The sequence below is a fragment of the Euprymna scolopes genome, chromosome 26 (genome assembly GCF_053919585.1).
Source record: "Euprymna scolopes isolate OS-2025 chromosome 26, ASM5391958v1, whole genome shotgun sequence".
NCBI lineage: Eukaryota > Metazoa > Mollusca > Cephalopoda > Sepiida > Sepiolidae > Euprymna > Euprymna scolopes.
In genome coordinates this window covers 73,610,575-73,628,074 of record NC_136507.1, presented here as the reverse complement: position 1 = coordinate 73,628,074, position 17,500 = coordinate 73,610,575, and the positions used below count along the sequence as shown (strand labels likewise).

General features: G+C 34.9%; 1 protein-coding gene across 1 annotated transcript in view; it reads right to left on the bottom strand.

Annotated features, from left to right (window-relative positions):
* The window catches only part of LOC145248177 (uncharacterized), a 75,425-nt gene extending 58,218 nt beyond the window's left edge, over positions 1-17,207 (bottom strand). The window contains exon 1 of the mRNA XM_080110024.1: positions 16,431-17,207. The gene's annotated coding sequence lies outside the window, so the exon portion shown is untranslated. The remainder of the gene's footprint in view (positions 1-16,430) is intronic.
* Positions 17,208-17,500: the final 293 nt, after the last annotated feature.

The window sequence follows — 17,500 nt, the reverse complement described above, 5'->3', positions numbered from 1 at the left end:
AATAAATAAAATACTCGGGCTGAGATCGAGACCAAAACCTAAACACAATTTAGTCAAATATTGACGCGATCTTTAAAAAGTGTTTTCAAACTTACTTATTTTTAACATATAGAATCTGTCATGTAAACCAGTCACACATCATTCCATGACCCCCCCCCCAAGTATCAATTTTTCAATTTTGACCCCTTAGCAGCCCGTTTTATTTTTATTTTTTTTTTTTCGCATGAAAACAGATTAAAAAGTTTTCCACATGCCTGAATATCCTATATACCAAATTTCAAGTCTGTACATAAAAATCCGTTGAGTATAAAAGACTGAGAAATGTCCTCACTCACACACACACACACACACACACACACACACACACACACACACACACACACACACACACATTCTCACTTTTATAGATATATAGATAGATATAATATTTAAAAAAAAAAAAAAAAGAAGAAGAAACAGGGGAAGTGAAAAACGTTAAGATTTAAATAATGTTCTTTTTCGTTCTTGTGGTAAATTGCTTACGAATCGTACGCTGCAGTCATTACGGCTGTCAATTATAACGGCCACCCTGTGATAGAAATGTCTATTCGTAATATGTGTCCGGTACACCTACGTATGTTCGGTGCTGAAGACCGCCCACATTCGTACATGTATCAAGAGTCGCGTATAGATTGTCCCCCCCCCCATCAAACCCACGCCTTTGCTGTCAACTCTCTGTGGATATTCGTTGGCTTTTCACACGTAGACTCTACTCTTTAGCGTAAGCAGGGTTGCTCTGTTTCTTTTTTTTTTTTTTTTTTGCTTGTTTCTTTTTTTATAAAGGGTCACCAGTCACCACTTATCAGGGCCGGATTCCACTCGAGGTGGAGAGTTAATAAAATAAAACGATAGCTAGTTGAAAGGTGAAGAACCCCAAGAACGGATTGTGAATAATTAATGGATTTAATTTTGGTTATTTGTAGGGGCGGTATACGACGACAGGCATATACGGCATAATGACGCTGACACACGAAGTTAAGCAACGTTGAGCCAGGCTAATACCAGATGGGCGACCATTTGTGAATTCTAGGCACTGTATTTGCTCTCCGCTCATCTCGACATTGTTTCTAGTCGTCTTGTACACTTCACTTGCCACTGGTATGCAACAATGTTGACTCCGGAGAGGCGCAGTTCGAGATTATGCAACTCTTGCCACACAAATTTCACGCGCAGGTACCCTTACAGTGGGTATCCATGGTCTGTCAAGACTGAAGGAAGCCACTATACGACAGGAATCTGTTGACATTCGATTCTAAGACAACTACGCTGTAGTTTAGAGGACAGCAGTTTCGCAGCAACATTTTTTTTTTTTACTTGGGAGTTACTGCTTATCAAAGCCTGAAAGTTACTCGTAGGTAAGGGTTAATGAATGTCAGGAGGCCATGATGATCAGTAGTAAAATTTGATTATTTAAGAGGACGGTTCAACAAGAACTTGTTTACATTGGACTTGAAAGCGACCATATTCTAGTCTGCTGGGAAGCAGCCTCGCGGTATTGTATTTGTGTTCCACAAATGGGTCGTTCTGGGAAAGAAATTCTGTTTATGTAATTTTTGTTTAGGCACAGATACAGAATGGAGAAATTGGTAACAGTTGTAACTGGACGAGTGTTTGTTGTGAATGTTTTACAGAGGGGGAGGGGTGCATAGATTGAAGCTCAGTCGAGCACCTGTCATGATAATACTGATAGAGCAGAAATAGACTCGTAATGTCTCTTATGTGAGAAAGAGGCTGTAAGAAGAAGTTGTAGTCTACAGAGCAGCAGCTCCACGGCAACGTGTTTAACAGATGAAAAGCCCTTATGAAAGAGCCCTGTTTGTGGAAAATTAGGCCTGACGCTAGACACACAGTGAAAGAGACCGAAGTTATTTTTCCAAGTAAGTTCTTGCTCTGAATGTTTTGCAAGGAGGAACTAGTGCGCTTTCCATTTTAAGTCGAACGCTTTCCATGAACAAGCGATAGAGTAGAGGGAGAGAGACTAGCAACGTCTCTTCTATGATTTTCTCTATGCCAATCAAGGATACGTCCTCGACAATCAATATGACAGTGGCTTTGTTTCATCCGAGGTGATCCGACTGGAGAATTCCGACGGAGCTGCTCGGGCATTTTTATAGGTCAAACTGTATTTTTTTTTTTTTTAGTGCGTTGACTTTTACAAACCTAATTCAACCTTATGTCTAACCTCCCACAAAGGAGTTAATTAAATGTTCCTTTCTATAAACCTCTCACACGTAACCTCTTTGCCAATAATTCTTAAAATAGGTTTTCAAACCTAGGTATAAACAATAAATTTGGCCAGAGAAAACGTGACTGAGAAGTCACTTGTTAGGTGCTTGTGTAGTCGAATGACGTAAACACAAAGAATTAGTTTTACTATATATAGGCCAGTTAGTAGTTGAAAAGGGGGAGTTGAAGAGGAGACATCAGATAGTCAAGATGGGACTTAGAAGTCGAGAGAAGAGTTAATCTATTTTATGACGCTAGGAAGAAGCGTATTCCAAGATAACCAAAATGTGAACAGAACATTGTAATCTCTAAAGATATCCAGCTGGAATCAGAGAATAAATGTTGTCTATAATATAAATCTCACCTGCCTGTTTAAATGTATGTATGTATGTATGTATGTATGTATGTATGTATGTATGCCTAAAACTTTCGATAGATGAGGCGGATTTTCACGGAGTTGGTATCGTTTTGAAGATCGTCCCTTCGGACAACAAATATCGAAAAATTGGCAAAAAAACATTAATTACTTAACCCTCAACTGGGCACTTTTCTACACGGGGAGAGGTCGCTTTTTTCGGCGATATTTTCGAAAGTCATCACCTCTTTTCGATTGTCTAGGCTTAATTTAAACCTACGTCATTTCCGGTTTGGCGATGGGCCCAATAGCAAAGACGTCACTTTTTTTTTAACGTTCTATTCCCCTTCTCCCTGGGTTCGAGCCTGTCTGCCCACTACCACTTTTATTTTATTTTATTTATTCATTTTTTTTTTTTTTTTTGCTTAACACACACCTCCAAACACCCGAGCACCAAGGCTAGTTTTGTATATAGTTTTATTTTTCTGATTTAGATGGTCTATTATATAGATGGCTATAATATACGCTCTCTCCGTCATTCATCAAAGAACTTGTCTACCTCTCATTGTCATGCACAAACATTCGTTTGTACAATACATCAACATAATCATTTCGTGTCAGCAATACGACACAAGTTATACGTCCATAAGATTTGGCCTGTCATTGATAATGTAATATCTGCATGATTTTGGTACAACCATTATATACATACAGAATATATACACGAGTACACAATACACTAGTTGCGTACATAGAACCCACCCCGCTGAGTTATACAGAGCCCGACAATATAACAACAGTACTGATTTCAAAAGTTAAAAAAAAAAAAAAGATTTGGACGCAATCAGTTGGAATCGAAAGCGAAACAATTAGCGCTCCAGCCGCGTCCCCTACTGTTTGAACTAATCCGACTGACAGATAAGAAAGATTTAAACTAAACAACCTCTAGCGAGGATTGAATTTGCGCATACAGAAAACTAATTAAAATATGTCGGCAAGTTGAAATGAACATTTTGCATTTCAACATGTCAACATATTTCTATACGCAGTATTCATCCATCCAAACAAAGATTTTACTCGTTATAAACCATCCTTGTATATGTGTGTATGGTTACTATTCCCTGTTAATTTTATTTTATTTTTTTTTTTGTGACCAGTATTTAAAGAGATTATTGAGTAAAACCACGCACACAAACATTTACTGTTTTATTTATACAGAAAAGCTCAACAAGATTCTCTAGATTTTCTCGGTTATCGTGTTTTGTTCTTTGTATTGTACACGGGAGGAAAGGCGTAATTAAGCCCCCATTTTTTTTTTAACCTTTTCATGAATCACTTACCGAATTACAAAACTGTATGTAACTATGTTATATTGTTATATTGGATTCTGTAATGCTGCATAAAATAAATTTGTTTCACCTGCTTGGATAATCCAAATTTATTACAAAGCTCTATCTGAAAACATATTGAGTTTTCTAAAAGTATAAATTATACCACTTTGATTAGGTTCATATATATATATATATATATATATATATATATATATATATATATATATATATATATATATATATATATATATACAGGGTGTCCACAAAGTCAGACTTTGTGGACACCTTGTAGATTATGTAGTCAGACTTTGTGGGTACCGTGTAGATTATGCAGTCAGACTTTGTGGACACTATATATATATATATATATATATATATATATATATATATATATATATATATATATATATATATATATGGTGGCCCACTAAGGTTTCAGACATTTTCTTAGATATGTGTTCATTCGTTTTCCTTTCTTATCTGAGCGCAGTGTCATCAGCAAATATACTCATCTTGGACATAATGTTGTTTTTATTTTTTTCGTGTACTCTCTCTCTCTCTCTCTCTCTCTCTTTCTCTCTTTTCCTTAATCTCTCTCGCTCGCTCTCTCTATCTATCTATCTATCTATCTATCTATCTGTATACACACATGCACATACATATATATATATAAGATAAAATATTGGCACTTTGAAAATACACTAGTAGAGCTAGGTAATAAGTTTTGAAAGTATATATGGCAATTTCATCCTCTTCTCTCCGATGAAACGCGGAAAATTTTGTATAGCTTGATTACAGCATATATTACCAAAACTTAATCGAGCTATATCTTTATAAAAGTGAGAATGAGTGTGTGAGGACACTTCTAAACCTATATCCTCAACAAATTTTTTATCTGCAGGCTTGAAATTTGGTATATAACTAATTCAGACACGTGGAAAAATTATTAATCGGTTATTATCCGAAAAAAAAAGGTTTGCTAATGGGTCAAAATTGAAAAATTGGTACGTGGGGGGGGGGCGTTATCGAATTTTTATCTGTCAGCTGTTTGGGAATCATTAAAAGAGAGCCTGTAATATCAATAATAAAAGAAGAAAGGAAAAAATAGGGAAGATAAAAGAGGAAGTTGAAAGTGAAGAAAGTGAGATTCCTCTCCTTTCTTCACTTTCTCTTCTATCTTCCCTTTCTTCAGTAGTCTCTCTCTCTCTCTCTCTCTCTCTCTCTCTCTCTCTCTCTCTCTCTCTCTCTCTCTCTCTCTCTGTATATATATATATATATATATATATATACATATATATATATACATACATATATATATATATATATAGATAGATATATATAGATATAATATATATATACTAGCAAAAGTACTCGTCGTTGACTGGGTCTAAAAACAGCCTCCGGAAAATGGACTCTGATTTATGAAAGTATGATAGGTTATGAAAAGGAAGGGTTGTAAAGAGACAGCTTCGAATTTAGGGGTATCAAAACCAAAGCAAAATATGATGAAAGTAAAAATAAAATAGATAAACCCCATAATTTATCATACCATACCTGTTCATACTGAAACACTTATCACAATATTCTGTGGATCTATATTAAAAACCTTGTTAAACTTTGTGACATATTTGCATTCTATGGAGGTCAGGTTCGAACGAACACCCCATAATTTTATTATACCATATTTCTTCAAACTGAAACATAATAATCAAAGTATACTTATGCATATAGATATGAAAAGTTTTTATTAAAGTTTGTGCCTATTTCCATTCTATTGAGGCCAGGCGCGAACACATACCCCACAATTTTATTATACCATCCCTATTTAAGTTAAAACATATTTATCAAAGTATTATTATGTACATCTATATAAAAAACACTTGTAAACGTTTTTTTTTTAATTTTTAACTTTTAAATTTATTATTTCCATACTTTGTGGACCAGGCACGTACGCAGACCCCACAATTTTAATGAATCATCATTATGCCAGATAAAACATACCTATTCCTGTGTCTCGATACAGTAAAAGTAAGGATTTAATTTTGAAATCCTATTAAAATTTTGTATGAGAAACCCGCTCTTTTTATTGAGCAATGTCAACAGCCTCGTTTAAATTCAATGGTTTTTACTCTTGAATATTTTTAACCTGAAATATAAATGTACAGGGTATCCACAAAATCTGGTTATATTATGTATGTGTATATATATATACACACACACACACACACATATATATATATATATATATATATATATATATATATATATATATATATATATATATATATATATATATATATATATATGGGGGGGAGGGTGATGGGCTCTCTCGTCAATTTCTACGTATGAGCTTCTGCCACAACAACTGAATTGCTCGGGAATCCACACAGATTATTTTATTATAATGGTGAAGGCTTTGAGTAGAACCAACCACACTTTTTGGTATTACTGCTAACCTTTGTCGGTGAAAACGACTGCCACCGGACAGGCCATACAGTAAACCGCAGGTTTTTTCATCAGGGTTTCCTTCTCCTATATACATGTCTTAACGAAGACTGGGGGTGCATCCCTCCCAGCGAATTAATGCGCCCCCAGATACCAACCTGGAAATTTTAACGACTCGGCACGGTACAAACAGCATCTAGACTTCTCTAATGGTCACCAATCTGGTGCTGACCAGGCTCAACGTTGCTTAACTTCAATGATCTGTCGAGAACCGCTCTGTCAATGTGATTGTGCCGTATATATATATATATATATATATATATATATATATATATATATATATATATATATATATATATATATATATATATGGGCAGCATTTTCTCCTTTACGCACGTTTACGAGCAGAAACAACTCTTGTTTGTTTCTCTTACAATATATTTTCCTTTTTGACGGGTTAGTTGACGAACAATCTGTTGTAGTGTAAAAAGAAATTTGTCATATTCGCGAACGTTTTCGACCTCCATAAGTCGTCCTCAGGCGAGTGATGAAAAAAATAATAACAATAAGTTAATGATTTCGAAATTCGAAACCAAATCTAAAGACAGGAAATCACGTACGATAGCCATTATGCCAGCTTGACACGTATTTAATAAGTGCTTTCACACTTACTTATACTTAACATAGTGTGAACAATTACCGCATATGCAGTCGTAAAGCAGTTGACAAACAGATAAAAGTCTGATAACCCTAATACCAATTTTATAATTTTTGCTCCTTAGCAGCCCTTTTTTCCAGATGAAAACCGATTAAAAAGTTTTCCACGTGTCTGAATACCCTAGATCCCAAAATTCACGTTCGTAGATCAAAAATTCGTTGAGTATATAGGTTTAGACTTGTCTCCCACCCACACGCACACATTTTCACTTTTATAGATATTCTGAGGCAGTCGTAAAATACGTTTAAATATGATATATTAATTTGCCCAGATTTTGTATATATTATTATAGAGTCGTGAAAAACAAAAAATTATATATTTGGGTGCCATCAGCTAGAATCGAAACTGAAAGCAAAACTGTAGCATTCAAAGCTGGTGATGTTACCACTGTATCAACGTAACGCGCATATGCACTGATTAAAATAAACTAACATAAATGTACAAAATGTATAACGATTTTTAAATATTGGCTCCTTTTTGACCCCTTAAGAACCATTTTAACCGGATATAGACGCATAAAAGAACGGTCCATAAAAAATCCAATCATTTTAGGCCCCTAGCGCCGCTCTGTGACTTTTAGTTTCGGAAAAGATAGAGTTTGAATTTCGAATAAGTTAATGAATCGACTGGAAAGGCGATTAAAATCGTTTCAAATCGTTTATAATATTTAAAAGCATTTAAGCGTGCCATCCACTTTGTATTGAGCTTGATTACTGGTTGTTTTTTAATACCGATTAACAAAGCTTCAATAATTAGGAGGCGTATCACAGTGTGAGACAGCTAAAATGGCAGTGTTTTTTATTAGTATGTCTCTGAATTCGGTTTTGGGGTGGCGTGTGCTGTGAGATGCTGATAAAATGGAGCTATTTGGGAAAGATAGGTCTCATATTAGTCGACGAGAGATGTTGGTTCGAGTCATAGTAATGTACGCGTCATTTTTGGAGACACATTATCCTTTGGGGCATTTAAAAACGTACACAGCATTACTAGTTTTGAGCATACTGTCGTCGGGTGTAGGGTTAATTATAATAATAATTAATAATTGGCTTGTTTGGCTTGTTTTTAATTTTTTGCTGAAAATTTAGCTTCCAAGGAGTCAAAGTTCAAAAGATTGAACCTCTAGCAAACTATTAAGCCAATTTTTGGTATAAACATTTGAAATGTTACATAAATAGTATTCAGACATGCAGCAAGCGTTTTAATCAGTTTGGGGGCGAAAATTTGGCTGGAAAGAGGTCAAAGTTTACAGAGTTGACCTTTGCAGACTCTACCAAACCCCTCCGCTAATTTTGGGTCTAAACACTTAAATTTTAAATGTAGGTTACTTGGACATAGGTCGAACGTTTTAATTTAATTTGAGCCCAACCTTAAATGTTAAGATGTCAAAATTGGAGTCAAAGTTTTAAAAAATTGACCTCTGCGGTCTGTACCAACTTTTCTCTATGGTAGTTAAGGAAGCCTATTATATAGAAAGGCATTACCGTACATATTCACACATATGCACTGCACATAAAGTTATGAACAGTACATAGGGCCCGAGCAAAGCTGGGCGGAACTGCTAGTATATATATATATATATATATATATATATATATATATATATATATATATATATATATATATATATATATATCCCATGCTTCCGTTCAGTCCTGAAAGACAAAGGATACCCCTTAGGGGCAGTAGCGCGTGTAATTGTGAGGCAAGAGTTGCGCATTCACCAACCACACCTCTCCTGAATCGGCACGGTTTGAGTCCAGTGGCAAGGAGAAGACCAGGACGACTGAAAACAATGCCGAGATAAGCAGAGAGCACATACAGCACCTGAAAGTCCCAAATGGTCACCGATTTAGTACTGGTTCAACGTTGCTTAACTTCGGTGATCCAGCATATATATATATATATATATATATATATATATATATATATATATATATTATTATTATTATTATTATTATTATTAATAATAATAATAATAATAATAATAGTTAATTAATTAATAGTTATTAGTCTATCAATTAAGTTTGTATATCTGAATTTTGTAGATTACAAAAATTGAAAACATTTATTATAATTTTAAATATTCGGAAAATGTATTGAACAATAACCATTCATTTCTATCTCCCTCTTCCCGTCTCTCTCTCTCTCTCTCTCTCTCTCTCTCTCTCTCTCTCTCTCAGTACGTGTGTGCGTGTGTGTGTGTGGAAATTACAGATTGAAAAAAAAAAAAGACCTTATTACTTAATGTCCCGCCTTAGTGTTTCGTAGACTTTTTCAAGAACGAAGAAAACAGATACAAATGTGTACATATTTCCCCCGCTTTTCATAAAAAAGAAAATAAATAAATAAAATAAAAATAAAAAATAAAACGAAACAGTTCTTTTTGCATTTTATATTCATACCGTAATTTTTTTTAAATAGTATATATATATATATATATATATATATATATATATATATATATATATATATATATATATATATATATATATATATATATATGATGGACTCTCCGTCGATTTTCGACGTATGAGACTCCGACAATTGACCTGAAGGTCTAGAACTCAGCGTATCGACATTCACTTAGACGTATGTGGCACTTTAGTCCTGCTAGAGACTTGCAATGGCGACCGCAGTGGTGACAGACATATAAATGCGAGAATTTAGCTCCACACTGCTCAGTATTATTTTTTGACTTGACTCTCGCTTCCTTTAGTTTTTCCATGCAAAACGTCGAGAACTCCTTGATTTTTCTGTCACACATTTCTATCCACTTCCTTCTGTCTTTTGCAGTTAGCTCAATGTTGTTATATTCAATATTTAGAACCTGCAAATTAGACTTTATTTTGTCTTTGTAACGCAACCATGGTCGTCCCACGTTTCGACGGCCTCTGTCTAATTGGCCATACAGGAGTTGCTCCGGTATCCTATCATCATCCATTCGCATCACATGACCCGCCCATCGAAGCTGCGACTGGATTAAGAAGCTTTCGATGTTGCTGATTTTACAAAGTGTGAATAATTTCGCATTTGATATTTTGTCTTTCAAAGTAAAACCGCAAATGGCACGTAGACATCTCTTATGAAAGACGTCAAGTTGCGAAATTTGTTTTCGGTACGGGGTCCACGTCTCCGAGGCATACAAAAGTGTGGACAGTACATGAATTTTTGTCTTCAGGCTTAAACCCCAAACATTCCATAATCTTATGTGCAGCTTGCCAAAGGCGCTGCTTGCTCGGGAGATACGGTTGATAACTTCATGGTCAAGAGATGCACTTGAATCAACCACACTTCCCAAGTATGTAAACTTGCTAACATACTTCAGGTTTTTTCCATCTACCTGAATCGACATCTGAGGAAAATTGTGCACGGTTTGTTTCTGTTTAACACCCTGTACTTGTTTTGGTGTAGGTGGTGGCTGGTAGATGACTTCCGTTTTCTTTATACTGATTGTCAAGCCAAAGGCTGTACATGCAGTAGAAAACCGATGTACAAGATATTGAGCCTCCTCCCGAGGCGTTGCGACAAGGGCAGCATCATCTGCAAACAGCAAATCTCTTATAATGGTTCTTCGGAGAAGTGTTTTCGCTTTGAAGCGTTGTTGATTAAAAATCCCACCATCTGTACGGAATTGGAAATGAACGCCAGTGTCAACATTTGCAAATGCATATTTCAGCATAACAGAGAAGTAAAGGGCGAATAGTACTGGAGCCATTACACAACCTTGTTTTGTTCCATTGGTCACATTGAAAGGCTCAGAAGAGTCCCTATTGGACATCACTGAAGCCTTCATGCCATCATGGAAGGATGTTATAACTTTGAGCATATTGTCAGGTATACCAATTTTCTTAAGGATTTTCCATAGGGCAGTTCGGTGGATAGTGTCAAAAGCTTTAGTAAGATCAATGAACACTATGTATAGCTCTTGGTTCTTTTCTCGAACTTTCTCAGAGACCTGTCGCAGAGAAAAGATCATATCTATTATACCCCGAAGAGAGCGGAAACCACACTGCGATTCGGGATATATCTCATCTACAAGATGTCTGATTAATCTGTTGATTATTAGTCTGGCCATGATTTTTCCAGCAATTGAGAGCAGAGATATGCCATGATGATTGTCACAGGAATTCCTCAAGCCTTTATTTTTATAAAGATGGTAAATTGATGCATCTTTAAAGTCCTGTGGGACTTTTCCAGATGTCCAAATGGACACGAAAAGTGCATGTAGCTTTCTGGCCAGTTTATGGCCACCATATCTGTAGACTTCCGGTGGTATACCGTCATTTCCTGGTGTTTACCCAATGATATCTGTTCAACTGCTGCAAGGACTTCTGGGAGAGTTGGTAACACGGATAGTTCTGATCTCTCGGGAACCTGCTCAATTGAGTTTATAATCTCATCGTCTGTTACCGAAGAAGAATTTAACACTGTTTCAAAATGTTCCTTCCAGCGTCTCAAGATACCGTCCTTGTCTGTCAGTAATGTCCCGTCTTCTGCTAAAATTGGCGAAACTCCTGATTCTTGAGGACCGAAAACCTTCCTTATATCTTCATAAAAGGCTTTTGTGTCCTTTCTGTTGAATGCTGACTGAACAGCTTCTGCGTGTGCGGTCCACCATTTCTCTTTCATCTGTCGTAGTGTCCTCTGCACTTTCCCTTTGCAGGTTTTGTATGCCAATCTTTTTTCAGTAGAGTTTTGGTCGTCAATCCATGCTTTGTGAGCTTGATGCATTTTCTGAATTTGATCCTGGGCTTCTATATCCTGGTCATCAAACCAATCCTGGTGCTTCCGTATGGGTAAGCCCAGCACTCCCAGGGCAGTGGAATGGGTGATATTTCGTAGCGCTTCCCAGGACGCTTCTATGTTGTCAGTTATTTCTACACCATCTAAATTTTCATCCAACTTGTCAGAAAATATTGTTCGAGTTTCAGTATTCTTAAGCGACAATACATTAATATGTTTTGGAATAGATGACTTCTTTACTTGCCTGCGCCAAAGACTCAGAGACACCTTGCTACGTAGCAGGGCATGATCTGATAGGTAACAGCTTGTATGGAAGGAGCGCGTTATTTTGAAGTCACGAACATCACGTTTCTTAGTGATGACATATTCAATCATATGCCAGCTGTTTGAACGAGGGTGCATCCATATGGTTTTGCGACAATTTTTCTGTTGAAAAACTGTGTCAGTGATGGTCATATTGAATTCTCTGCAGAGGGAGAGCAAATGAAGACCATTTTCATTCATTCTATATATATATATATATATATATATATATATATATATATATATATATATATATATATATATATATATTAGATATAAAACGAAAAAAGGACCAGATTGGTTTTTATAATGTCATGTTTCAGAAAATATCTACTTACTTCTATCTCTATCTCTCTCTCTCTCTCTCTCTCTCTCTCTCTATATATATATATATATATATATATATATATATATATATATATATATATATATATTTCGAAATAATTTTATTAATTTTAAGTTTAAGTTTAATGTAACTTTTTAAAAAATTATTTATTTATAAGCTCTACGTGCGTACTGAGTACTTTTGGAATAATATTGGTTTTTAATTCATATTAACAACATACTAGAACTTAATTAATGAATTACGCGCACCCCCCCACACACACATGCAGTCGGACATTGTCATGGAGGGGAATTGGGTCTTTTCTGTTGACTAATACTGCGTGTTGTTGTCGAAGTTTCTGGTGCATTTCATCCATTTGTTGATAGTAATTCATTCCCGTAATGGTTTCGCCTGCATTAAAAAAAATGAAATTGATAAAACTGGTTGCAGACCACCACACAGTCAATATGATTTCTTTTGATACAACTCTGGAAGTATCGTGGAGCTTTGTTGACGTCTAACCACTGAGCTGGGCGTCGCCGGTTATCGTAAAGAACCCACTTTTCATAGCAAGTCGCAACCCGTTCGAGAAACGTGTCGTTTTTGTTACGTAAAAGAAGGGAAGCTGACATTTCATAACGGCGTTTCTTTTGGTTGTCGTTCAGTTTGTGAGGCATCCATTTATCAGTTTTTTTTCCCCCCGATGTTTCTCAAGTGATTGAAAATGGTCGTATCAGTTATCTCTAATTAACAAGCAAGTTCTCGAACAGTTTTGCATGGATTGGCTTCAAATAAGGCTTTTAATTGATCGTTGTCAACATCCGATGGTCGACCACTTCATTTTCAAGATTTTCGTTTCCGCCAAGAAATTTCTTGAACCGCCATTGTGCTGTGTGTTCAGTCGTGGTTCCTGGGTCAAACGCCGTCATTGATATCGCGAGGTGTTTCAGCAGCTTTTCGGCCTAACTTGAATTAAAATAAGAAAATTGAACGAATTTGCTTTTTTCCATCTTGTATTCAAAGTTCTGAAAATTATTTTTAAATGATTGTAATTTAAACGATTTGATATAACAAAAAACGCACTTTCAAATGATATATTAAGGTATTAAAACGAAAAACTTATTTGGAAATACATCATTAGGAATGAAAATTATAAATTCCGCAAGAACTTTCTCATCAACCTAATATATATATATCTTCTATAATATAAAGCTGAATGTGAATGTGTGTGTGTGTGTGTGTGTGTGTGTGTGTGTGTGTGGTCACGAATAGGCTCCTATATGGTTGACTATTTTTAAAAAACTGATTACGTATAATGATAGAAGATATATCGAGACACAGGAATGGGTATGTTTGATGTGCCAGAACGGTGGTTCATTGAAATTGTGGGGTCTGCGTTCGCGCCTGGTCCACAGAGTATGGAAATAAAAAATTAAAAAAAACCGTTTACAAGTATTTTTGATATAGATGTACATAAGAATACTTTATAAGTATGTTTTAACTTAAATAGGGATGGTATAATAAAATTGTGGGGTCTGCGTTCGCGCCAGGCCTCCATGGAATGGAAATAGGCACAAACTTTAATAAAGACTTTTCATATCTAACTGCATAAGTATACTTTGATTATTATGTTTCAGTTTGAAGAAATATGGTATAATAAAATTATGGGGTGTTCGTTCGCGCCTGACCTCCATAGAATGGAAATATGTCACAAAGTTTAACAAGGTTTTTTTTAATATAGATCCACAGAATATTGTGATAAGTGTTTCAGTGTGAACAGGTATGGTATAATAAATTATGGGATTTATCTATTTTATTTTTACTTTCATCATATTTTGCTTTGGTTTTGATACCCCCAAATTCGAAGCGATCTCTTTACAACCCTTCCTTGTCATAACCTATCATACTTTCATAAATCAGAGTCCATTTTCTGTAGGCCGTTTTTCAACCCAGTAAACGATGGGTACTTTTGCTAGTATATATATATATATATATATATATATATATATATATATATATATATATATATATATATATATATATGTATGTATATATATATATATATAATAAATGACAAAAGTCATTCATTCATTATATGCTATGTAATGACATTGAGCTTCTTAAATAAGGATTTTTATATATAAAAAGGAAATATAAGCGAATAAAGAATATTTCCACAGACACACACACACGCATATATATATATATATATATATATATATATATATATATATATATATATATATATATATATATATATATAAAGTTAACAAATTTACCGAATTTCCATTACAACGATTACTATATTGTCCAATTGACTACTGTACACTCTTAACCCTTATCCTCGAATGGTCTCTGGGCTTGATTGTGGTATGCCTATGTAAAAAAAAAATATATATATAGTATTAGGTTGGTGCAAAAATAATGTCGTTTTTGACGGTCAACTATGTATATATAAAACGACATTATTTTTGCACCAACCTAATATATATACACACACACACATATATATATATATATATATATATATATATATACATACATACATACATACATACATACATACATATATATATTCAAGTATCAAATACAGTATGTGTGTGTGTGTGTGTGTGTGTGTGTGTGTGTGTGTGTGTGTGTGTGTGTGTGTGTGTGGCTTCCGTTAGTCTTAACAGATAATGGATACCCACTGTAAAGGTATGTGTGTGTATATAAGTAAAAGAAAAGAAATTAAGACTGTAAATTAAAATTTACAAGTAAATGTATTGTTCGACAGAATACTCCAAAAACAATTTTCAAAAAAAAAAAACAAAGAAAAGAAATCCTTATTCCGCGGAGTTTCAAAGAACGCTATTCTCCTCTTCTTCATATATTGTGTTTTTGTTTCGTTTTCTTGTAAATGTGTGTTAAGTTTACTCCTGAGACTCCTGTGAATACTAACACCCCATTTTTCAGCTCACCGTTGTTGCTGACTTGGCATAGGACTCCCAATTTATTAGAACCTTTCTAAAAGAAACCGCCCCTTTTCTTCTTTCACTCGAAAATAACAGATCTCATAAATCTAAGTTCGTTTTTTTCCCCTCTTGTTGGTGTTATTCAAGAAGCACACACCTTTATACACACATTAAAACAACAATTAAAACCTGTTAACGCATTGGAATGATTTGTAAATTTGTTAAAGAATTGCATAAGTATACATCGCATGGACAGAAACGGTCGATGATAGCCAAAAAGAATCGTTATGAGTTGAAAGAAACTATTGAATCGTATTCTCTTATATCTAAAAATAAATAAATAAATAAATAAATAAAAAATAAATCATGGGTGCTTATTAAGATACAATCGACGGATCGATTTAAAAAAAAATATTTTGTTTTAAGAAAAAAAAAAACAACAAAAAAAACATATTACGTACTTAATTGTTATGTTGAAAATAGTAATATATCTAAAAATTACGAAAATTCATCGAGTAGAAATTTATTTCTACTTAAAAATAATTTTTACGGGAAAATTAGGTAAAATCGCGTTTTTCTCTTAGACAGACTTGATAAAGTAAGTAGTAGTAAGCTACACGCAGGGGACATAACTCCGAAAAGAATATTTTAGATTACTTGTGTCATAGCTGCTATATTTGTTATCTATAACGATAAAGTTTTTTTTTTTTTTTTTTTTTTTACTAAAAACACAATAGCAGGTGTTCTACTCGATGAATTTTCGTAATTTTTGGAGGTATTACTATTTTCGACATGACAATTAAGACCGTAATACTGTTTTTGCTTAAAACGATGCATTAAAAATATCGTTTTGTCGACTTTAGCTCAACAAACATCGAATCGTGAATCAACAGGTGCGTGTTTAGAGAATGTAAAGATAATGTTCATCGTTAAACGAGACCGTTAATGTAATGAAAAAGGGCCATAAATGGTAAATATAGTTATCACTTACGCGGAATTGGCGTTGTTCTGTAATTAATTCGAACAGGAAAGCAAATCTCTAAGCTGTCGGCTTAGTAGGGGGGGTTCTGGATTCTGGAAGCAAAAATTTTAGGTAGAAAAATATGTGCTGCTGCTCTGCTGTCAACAGACGAGCTACTCTCAAATTGTTCGGAGAGACCGCGAGATTTTTCCGAAATAAAAATAAAAAAGATCGGAAGCGTTTTATATATGTTATGGTCGAGTTTTTTTTTTTGTTTTTGTTTTTTTTTGTCTCTTGTTTGTTTTTGTTTTTTGTTTTTTCAGGTGTATAATTTACGCGTGTGAAGATTTCATTCGCTGAAATCCATAAGAAAAATTAAAGACCTGTGTGGAAAGGCTGCGTATGATGGATTGGATCTGTGAGTACGAGCGTACGTGTTGTAAGCTCGTATGCCGTGCTTTTTATATATAACACGATGTGCACGTGCGTTTCTTAGTATCTGTGAGGTACGGACTGTGGAACGGAACTGTTTTTTCTTGTTTTTTGTTTTGTTTTTTTTACTGTGTGATAAAGATCACGTGCGTGCGTGGACGTGCTTCGATTGCGTTCTCTCTTCTTTTTCTAACTGCTGTTGTTGCTGCTGCTGCTGCTGCTGCTGCTGCTGCTGTTGTTGCTGCTAGCGCGCGAGTGCCGTAACCATCAGTAGACAATTGTTACTATGTAGAGATGATGCGGCTGCTGTTTCGGATGCTGTTGGTGGTGCTGCTAGCGCGCTGGGGCATATGTGATAGATGCAGTTGATAGTACTGTCCAGAAAAAAAAAAAAAAGAGTGGGCTTAGCTGTTGCTGTGGAGATGGCGACACGTAGAAGAAGAAGAAGAAGAAGAAGAAGAAGAAGAAGAAGAAGAAGAAGAAGAAGAAGAAGAACTCCACACTTATTTCAACTGCAAAAGTTATTTCTTATGATAGGCAAATTACTTATTCTAAAACACAAATGATACACACAGCATGTATATACACACGTATACATAAACACACATGTACGTAAAACATACTAAAACTTTTGCATAACTTTAGTGTGTCCTTATTTATTACTGCAT